The following is a 6,050-nucleotide window of genomic DNA, read 5'->3' as shown; positions in this document are numbered from 1 at the left end:
TAGAATAATTTCTATTAAGTGTTAGGTGTGTGTGTGCGTGTGTGTGTGTGTAATTATTTATGAATATTCTGTGTTCTTGTCTTCCAGTTTAGCTTTTAAACTTCCTTGAGGAGACTTTCCGCTACAGTGGGGTGAGGAGCCATCCAGGCACTCAAGCCTGTGATCCAGGAGAAGCCTCAGAGACTCTAACACCCCAACTGAGGAGACTCACAGTGCTGGAGGCTGAGACACGCTCTCCCCTCCCCCTCCCCCAAGGCGTCTGCTCCTGAGTCACACCTGCCAGGCTGAAAAACTCAGTTTAAAAGTAAAAACTTTTGGCCTGGAACACTGAGGCAGGACCCGGAGCTGGAGCAGCAGCGGTGTGTTGGAGGCGGCCATGGCAAAGCAATATGACTCTGTGGAATACCCCTTTTGTGATGAGGTGACCAAATATGAGGTGCTCACTAAGATCAGCCAAGGCACTTTTGGGGAGGTGTTTAAGGCAAAGCATCGCCTGACCGGCCAAAAGGTGGCTCTGAAGAAAGTCCTGCTGGAGAATGAGGAGGAGGGGTTCCCCATCACGGCCTTGCGGGAAATCAAGATCCTCCAGCTTCTAAAACATGAGAATGTGATCAACTTGATTGAGATCTGTCGAGCCAAAGCTTCCCCCTATAATCGCTGCAAAGGCAGTATATACCTGGTGCTCGACTTCTGCGAGCATGACCTTGCAGGGCTGCTGAGCAACGTGTTAGTCAGGTTCACGCTGTCTGAGATCAAGAAGGTCATGCAGATGCTGCTCAATGGCCTGTACTACATCCATAGGAACAAGATCCTGCACAGGGACTTGAAGCCAGCTAACGTGCTCATCACCCAAGGCGGGGTCCTGAAACTGGCAGACTTTGGGCTGGCCAGGGCCTTCAGTCTGGCCAAGAACAGCCGGCCCAACCGCTATACCAACCCTGTGGTGACACTCTGGTACCGGCCCCCGGAGCTATTGCTCGGGGAGCGGGACTACGGCCCCCCCATTGACCTGTGGGGGGCTGGATGCATCATGGCGGAGATGTGGACCCGCCGCCCGATCATGCAGGGCAACACGGAGCAGCACCAGCTTGCCCTCATCAGCCAGCTCTGTGGCTCCATCACCCCTGAGGTGTGGCCAAATGTGCACAAGTACGAGCTGTTTGAGAAACTGGAGCTAGTGAAGGGCCAGAAGCGGAAGGTGAAGGATCGGCTGAAGGCCTATGTGCGCGACCCCTATGCACTGGACCTCATCGACAAGTTGCTGGTGCTGGACCCTGCGCAGCGCATCGACAGCGACGAGGCCCTCAACCATGACTTCTTCTGGTCTGACCCCATGCCCTCAGACCTCAAGGGCATGCTTTCCACCCACCAGACATCCATGTTCTAGTACCTGGCGCCACGACACCGCAAGGGCAGCCAGGTCACCCAGCCTTCCACTCACCAGAGCTGCAATCCCACCAATCCCAACCAGACGGAGTTCGAGCGTGTCTTCTGAGTGGCGGCGCTGCTGCTGCTTTTCCTGAGGGCTCTGTCTTCTGCTCTGTGACTCGCGCTGTGGAGACAATGGGGCATTTGAGGTTTTTCTCCAGTGCGTATTTCCTCTTATCCCCACCGGGGCACTGGGAATGCCATCCCAGTGGACTGGAGTAAAGCTTTGGCTCCATGTCCAGAAAGGCACTGAGGCTGCCTCCCTGGTTCCCTGGCTCTGGAGAATGTCCAGAGCGTCTCCACTTACCTTAGGACAGGGATGAGGTGGGGGAGAGGTGCACCCAACCAGTATCTTTCTAGGTTCCCAGCATGATGGGAGGAGGGACAGGTCCTCACCCATTCCCGGTTTTTCTCTTGGCCTAAGCGACTTGCATGGGGGACACCAGCCTGGAACATGGGCTGCTCTTGGCCTGAGCTCAGAGGCACTGGGGCTGCCAAAAACCTGATTTCCTCAGTAAGAGAATTTTATCACAGCAACTCCCAGCCAAGCAGCAATCTGGGCTGGCCCTGTCCACAGTCAAAATGCTTTATCTCCTAGAAAAAACACATTTCTTAAGCTGCCAGATGTTTCTACTACTATGACAAGCAGGGCTCCCAGTTGCTAGCCAAATGGACCTCTCCATCGGGCAGCTGCCCTAGAATGCTGTGGTATCTCTCAGGCATTCTCAGCCCACTCCTAGATGCCATGGACACGGCTGGTTTTGAAATCACCTTCAGGATCCCTCCCCTGCCATAGTGTGCCTTGATAAGGAGAACATTCTCAGGTGTTCTAAACTAAATTACAGCAGGAGATAGATGATAGATAGATAGATAGATAGATAGAACTGTTAGTCTCTTAATGGCTTGGAGCCAACTACCAAAGGAGAGCTCACATTCTTGTGGAAGTGTTTGGAAGTGTGTATTAATTTCCGGATGACTCGTTCTGCAGATTCCTAAGACCCTGGTTTCCACTGGACCCTGGTTCCCACTGGACATGCTGCAGCCACAACTGAGCCCAGCAGCTTCTCTTACTCGGCAGCTCTGACACACCTCCACACGGCTCAGGCCTCTGCTCAGGCTGGAACTAGAACTTTACCCAATGAGTCTGTCAGCCAGTACTGCCTCGGGGATGTTTGTAATTTTTTAAATACTGTGTTTGTATGGATTTTATACAGAGAGAACGGGATAGGGATAAGAGATAGACACATCTAACTCCAGGAGCCTCTGCTTGTTTACACGTGGGCTTTCTGGACCACTGCCCACAGCCAGTCTCCAGGAGCATACCTTTCTTCATTCAAATTCTGCTCCTATCCCAGAGCTGACCTCCTCCTCTCTCACCCTTTTGCCTATAGGTCATGTAAATTTCTTTTAGATTAACTCTTTTTCTCACCCCCCCGCCCCATTTTATGTATAAAAAGCTTGCAGTACTCTGGGACAATGGGCATGTAGTCTTTTCTACCATGCTGCTGGAGGGTTGGACTCCATGCCTCAAGACGGGACTTGCTTTTGGTGAGCATTTTAACTAATAAAATCTTACTTACAAAAAAGATTTTCAGCCGTGGAAATGAAATTTTTTTTATCAGCCTCTATCCTCCACAATTATATGGGGGCAGCATTAGGTGATTCTGAGAACCTAGTCTCTGAGTCACTGCACATGCTAAAAGCTACATCTGAGCCCAGGAGCTATCTCTCTCCTGTAGCTCTGACTCACCTACTCCCAGGTCACTGCTCAGGCCTCTGCTCATACCTGAAACTAGTCTGTTACCCAATGAGTCTGTCAGTCAGTACTGCCTTAGGGATGTTTATAATTTTTTAAATAATATGCTTTTTTGCCCCACCCTCACAGTTCACTGTTTGAGCGCCTACCCATGAACTTTGTTAATGTAAAAAAAACCATTGAAACATGTACAGAATTTTTGTGAGTTTATTTGAGCCAAACTGTCGACATATGCCAGGAAGCAGAAGCTCAATGAATTGAGATAATGCTCCGGAGAATGAAGGGTTATATCTGTATTTATACATTGCAATCGAAGGAAAGGGATGTAGGTGGGTTACATGAAATTCATTGGTGATAGATTAAGGAGGTGGGATTAAGCAAAGCGGGGAAACCCCTGGATAAAAAGTGAAATGATGGACAGGTGCTTCTCTTACACAGATGGCTACAGGATAGCTTAACATAATCAACAGTTGACAATTCACTTGATAACAATAACAAGAGGGAATGTCCTGGTGCCATTTGTTGTGCCCTGAGGAATCCGGGGGTAAAAAGGAAGTTACAAGTTACCCAGACATCTCGCAGATATGTTATTTTAGAGGCAAAAAGGCTAATGGGCTCAGTAAGGACCAAAGTTGATCTTTGTCAGGGAAAATATCTGCTTAGGACATGACTACCCACTATAACCTGTTTGTAGTTAAATATTTAATTTTCAGACCTTCTTTTGTGGTTATTTTAGGTCTCTGAGTCTGCAAGACTGCCTCGCAGGCCTCCCCCGAGCTTGTCAGGTTAGCATGTGGCTCCTTTCGTCCACAACTTGCAAGTGGTGGTTTGATTCCCAGTCAGGGCACATGCCAGGGTTCAGGGCTTGATCCCCAGGAAGGGGCATGCAGGAGGCAGCCGGTCAATGATTCTCTCTTGTTGATGTTTCAATCTCTCTTTCCCTCTCCCTTCCTCTCTGAAATCAATAAAATCATGTTAAAACAATGAATAAATAAAACTATGTTTTTATTGATTTTAGAGAGAGAGGAAGTGAGAAGGATAGAGAGCTAGAAATGTCCATTAGAGAGAAACATAGACCGGCTACCTAATCCCACTGAGGATGGAGCCCACAATCCAGACATGTGCCCTGACTGGGAACGGACCCAGGGGCCTCTTTAGAAGCCCTGGGCACCGTCACTGCTGGCAGCCTGAGCAGAGCTTCCTCTTTTCCCACCTGAGCGCCTCCTCCCCCACATCCCAGCTCCGGGCCCCCAGGCGATGCCCATGATGATGAAGAAGGTCTGAGAAGGCGCCTCCCGTCTCAGGGTCAGGGGCTGGGGCGGCCCCTCGTGCTGCACATGGCACGTGTATCTCTGCTCCTCTCCGGGTGTATCCCCATGGTTGGGGCCGTCCACTTCTAGAATGTCCGGTCCTCCGCAGGCCTGGTCTCCACCAGCTCCATGTCCTGGGTCTGGTTGTCCCCGTCACGCTGCCAGGTCAGGGCGATGTCCGCAGGGTAGAAGCCCAGCGCCCAGCACCTCAGGGTGACCTCAAGGTCAGAGATGGGGCGGTGGGTCCCGTGTGCCTTTGGAGTGTCTGCGCGCTGCAGGGTCTCCTTCCCTTTTTCCAGGTAAACACGGAGCCACTCCATGCGGAGCCCTTCAGATAGCTCTTGGGATGCTCAGCGTCACAGGTGATGTGAGCCGCCATGTGGGCCGCGGTCCAGGAGGTCAGGTTCTGGTTCAGGGCGCTGTAGCCGGCGCCATCGTAGGCGTATCGTCCGTATTGTCCTTACCGCGTTGGAGGCGTCCGTCGGTCCCACGTCGCAGCCATACATGACCTGGAAGGTGTGAGACCCGTCCTCGCTCTGGTTGCAGGATGTCCTCACTCGCTAATTCTGTGCGCATCCCTTGAACTTCCCTGGTTCTCTGTCCCAAAACTGCGGGTCCTCTCGCTCCACGAATGGCTGCGGCATCCACGGCCCACGGCTCCGCCCTCGGACTCGAACCGCAGGCACTGCCTGTCGCCCATGCAGCCGAAGGCGAGGTACCCGGGCTCCCCGCGGCCGGGCGGGGACACGAAGGTGTAGAAATACTCCATGGAGTGGGGCCGGCCCAGGTGGGGGTCAGGACCAGCGCCCCGAGAGCAGCAGAAGGAGGGTGGGGGACTTCATGACCCGCATCCTCGGCGTTGGGGGGACAATCTCTTACTTATGTTTGATTAAAGTTGTTATCCCCAGTGTGTATTTACAGAATAAAGAAAGGTAAAATCCTTACAATGCTTTTTCACAATTCAGAATGATATAAAAGACACATAGCTGTTAAAAACAAGAAAACAGGGCCAAAGTGGAGTCGCTCATGCTAGGCATCACCTCACCAAACCAAGACTTAACTTACGAACAGTTTCCCAGAAATGGAAGCCAAGCCAGGCAATCAGGACTCGCCTGATGAGCCTCAGTCAGGGGATCTGCCTGATGGGCCCCTCTGTCCCCTAAGACAGCGGTTCTCAACCTGTGGGTCGCGACCCCTTTGGCGGTTGAACGACCCTTTCACAGGGGTCGCCTAAGACCATCCTGCATATCAGATATTTACATTATGATTCATAAGAGTAGCAACATTACGGTTATGAAGTAGCAACGAAAATAATTTTATGGCCGAAGCCGGTTTGGCTCAGTGGATAGAGCGTTGGCCTGCGGACTGAAAGGTCCCAGGTTTGATTCCGGTCAAGGGCATATACCTGGGTTGCAGGCACATCCCCGGTGGGAGGTGTGCAGGAGGCAGCTGATCGATGTTTCTCTCTCATCGATGTTTCTAACTCTCTATCTCTCTCCCTTCCTCTCTGTAAAAAATCAATAAAATATCTTTAAAAAAAAAAAGAAAATAATTTT

General features: G+C 51.3%; 2 pseudogenes; one reads left to right on the top strand and one right to left on the bottom strand.

Annotated features, from left to right (window-relative positions):
- Window positions 1-376: 376 nt before the first annotated feature.
- On the top strand, window positions 377-1,387 carry LOC139018251 (cyclin-dependent kinase 9 pseudogene; annotated as a pseudogene).
- Window positions 1,388-4,338: 2,951 nt separating this feature from the next.
- Window positions 4,339-5,345, bottom strand: LOC139018483 (class I histocompatibility antigen, Gogo-C*0101/C*0102 alpha chain-like; annotated as a pseudogene).
- Window positions 5,346-6,050: the final 705 nt, after the last annotated feature.

The sequence above is a fragment of the Myotis yumanensis genome, unplaced genomic scaffold, assembly GCF_028538775.1.
Source record: "Myotis yumanensis isolate MYYU_CA2020_CCGP unplaced genomic scaffold, mMyoYum1.0.hap1 SCAF_10, whole genome shotgun sequence".
Classification (NCBI taxonomy): domain Eukaryota; kingdom Metazoa; phylum Chordata; class Mammalia; order Chiroptera; family Vespertilionidae; genus Myotis; species Myotis yumanensis.
Note: the sequence above shows the minus strand (reverse complement) of the source record. Positions and strands in the feature narration are given on the sequence as shown.